Source organism: Akebia trifoliata, chromosome 2, assembly GCF_017979445.1.
Source record: "Akebia trifoliata isolate Shusen 1 chromosome 2, ASM1797944v1, whole genome shotgun sequence".
Classification (NCBI taxonomy): Eukaryota; Viridiplantae; Streptophyta; class Magnoliopsida; order Ranunculales; family Lardizabalaceae; genus Akebia; species Akebia trifoliata.
Genome location: NC_141376.1, coordinates 9,192,792 through 9,195,923, shown reverse-complemented (window position 1 = coordinate 9,195,923; position 3,132 = coordinate 9,192,792). Strand labels below are relative to the sequence as shown.

Below are 3,132 nucleotides of genomic sequence, written 5' to 3'. Positions count from 1 at the left end.
TTGACCTACCCTTCTGAAGGAGCATATCAAGGCCTGACTTGCCACTAGGCCAACCTCTAGGGGTTAAAATTATACTAGATATAATGCTAACATCAAATGCTTCATTGAGATTATATATCATTTGAATGCATTTTTGTAAAAATGCTTCTTGTAATGATATTTATAAGAGTCATGATAATTTGACACTCTTTATAGGCTCCCTTCACAGAACTGTAGATCCTTTGCTTCGAGATACACAAGGACAAAGATTTATGATTCTGTGAACCATCAAGTTAGAGAATGTACAAAAAAGAGCGTCACTTTATTACGATTCATTTTATAACTGCATGTATTACACAATTACCAAATTATCTTTACTTTTTATACTAAAATACAAAATAATAAATACATTTTAAGAGTATTTTTGAAGAATCAAATCGTCAACATCCCAAGGCCTAAACCAAAAAATATTGAAGTTGTGGCCTATATGTCCTAACAAGTTGCAGATGTGTTGGTGAAGGGATAATAATATTGAGGTTTGAGTACAATTGAATATGTGCGGTTCTTTGAGTTCTCACCAAACACCAGCAACGCAAGACGGACACATGGTGAGGGTGGTCGCAGGGAACGGCATGTGCAGTGGCGGTGCTACTTTTAACTCTTGTAGTTCCTTCTTTAGCCTCATGTTATCCTCACTTAGAGTCTTATAATACTTCTTCAATATATCGTAATCTACTTCGGTTTGCTTCAGCTTTGTTCTCGCTCTCCGGTTTTGAAACCACACTTCTACTTGTCGAGGCCGAAGATCCAATTGCTTCGCTAACACTTCCTTCTGTTTCTGATCATCCAATTAACATCACCAACATTACAAAAATTATAGTCCTTTAATTAGTTCAAAAACATCAAATTTGAAGGATAATATGATTGAGATGGTCCATATCTTAAATCCAAATGATTATACTTATACTATAATTTTTATTAATTTTAAACTAATATACAATGAATGTTTATTGAATAACTTTCCAACCAATCAATCATAATCATAAATCAAATCCAAATTGATTATCACCTATATCTAAATTAAATATATAATCCTAATCTTTAAATTGATCAACTAAGTTTATTATTATGTAGCCTAATTTATTGTATTATCATACTCCCAATTAATAGTAGTATTTAGCTACTTAACATAAAATAACAAAAGATAGAGAGAGAAAGTAGTACTGGATTGAGAGTACTCTGCTCTTTGAAACTGTCCTCTAAAAGGGCAGATTGTTGCTTGGTAAGTCTAGCTTTCTTTCTTGTACTACCATCTTCATCTTCATCACTGACCCTCGAAGATATTCTCTCTACTTCCATCTCTTCACACATAAAGTCCCTCTCCCTCTTGAAGCTTGCATGGTAAGGTTGTCGGCGTAAATCGATGTTCTCCTCATACATCTTTTTCATTTTAATATTTCTCGCTGCTTCATACATCTCATCCGGAAGACCTAAAGTTAACGACAGCTCTAAATTTGTTATTGGTATCGTCGAGGAAGGTGGGATAAAATGATCAAATTTGAAGCATGGTTTCTGTGATTGGTTATTGGAATTTAGTCGATTCTCAATGGTCCCTTCAAAGCCTAACCCAAGAACAAGGTCTGTGTCACAAATATCTTTGAAACTCATTTTGTTTAACCCTTTGAAACATAGAAGTTTTCTATAAGAAATGAAGGTGAAGAGCAAGTTCTTGAATCAGGTCTTTTTGAAAGAAATGAAGAAGAAGAAGAAGGAAGACTTGAGGGATGGGAGGATATAATTATTAACCAAAGGAGTGATTGGGTAAAGAAAATAATCTCTTGTGGGGAATTATGAAAATCCTTACCTGTCTATCTCTATATAGGTTGACCATGAGAAGTACCCTTGCTACTAACGTAACCCAAACGTTTTACGACCAGACTCGTCTGGGATGTCGGGTCAACTCGATGACTCAACTTACTAATATGACGAGTTAATTAAATATATCAATATGGTTAAAATATTAACTTTAGTATTTTGCAATATAAAATATATTTATACCTTAGAAGATTGGAACTGGTCTCTAGGAAATTTAGGGCCTGTGTGGATTGACTCTTCTAAGTACTTCTGACTTTTGCGGGGAGTTAGAAGCACTTTAAAGGTGTTTTGATAAATAACTCTTGGAAAGAACTACTTTACTGTGAAGTCATTTTAGTGCTTTTTCACGGAGTACTGATGGTGCTATTTCTCTAAACTACTCTTGCGCGGAGTCACAAAACATTGACAAAATGATGGGATTGGGACAAATATGCCCCTCATAAATTTTAAAAATTACAAACCTACCCTCAAAAAGGTAATTGGAATAATATTATATTATTATCCATTGATATGGTGGTAGCCTTTTGGTGTAACATTTGGGATATGTATACCCTTCATAAATTTTGAAAATTAAAAGCATACCCTAAAAAATGCAACTGCAGTAATACTATATTACTATCCATTGATGTGGTGGTAGCTATTTGGTGTAATATTTGAGACAAGTATGCTCCTCATAAATTTTAAAAATTACAAGCATATCATCAAAAATACAATTAAATAATATTTTATTATTATCCATTGATGTGGTGTTAGCCTTTTAGTGTATCATTTGAATTTGGATTACTACCTCCCCTAATTGCTCACTCAATGATTTATCCATGAGCGTTCCAACCATGATTGAAATTTTCTTATTGCAAGATTGATGTGAACAATTACACACAAATGTATTATCCATTGATGTGGTGAAAGCTTCTTCATATTTTTAGTGGTTGTATATATTTGCTCACAATATCTTCTATTTGTTTATAATTGTTGGGTGTTTATATTAGTTTTTATGGATAAAAACAATAAGTTTTATTTCTTTTGAAGAATAATTTGTTGAGTTATAATGTTAAAAATAATAACTGATACTTATAAGGGTATTTTGATCATTTTAACAGAATCCAAAATAGTTTCTAACCACAAAACTCAATCAAAAGTTCTTATAAAAAAAAAACTTATAAAAAAAACTCTATCAAAAGTACTTCTAACAGTACTTTTCAGAACTTACATCCAAACACACAACTGTTATCCACCTACTCCAGACAGTACTTCAAAAAGTACTTATGTTCTACGTAC

The 3,132-nt window shown here is 32.6% G+C and overlaps 1 pseudogene across 1 annotated transcript; it reads right to left on the bottom strand.

The window, feature by feature from the left end:
- Positions 1-358: 358 nt before the first annotated feature.
- LOC147409381 (homeobox-leucine zipper protein HAT22-like) lies at positions 359-1,808 on the bottom strand (annotated as a pseudogene). The gene is made up of 2 exons (XR_015182991.1): positions 1,204-1,808; positions 359-817 (listed from the first exon to the last, which is right to left on the bottom strand). The product of XR_015182991.1 is annotated as a homeobox-leucine zipper protein HAT22-like (transcript).
- Positions 1,809-3,132: the final 1,324 nt, after the last annotated feature.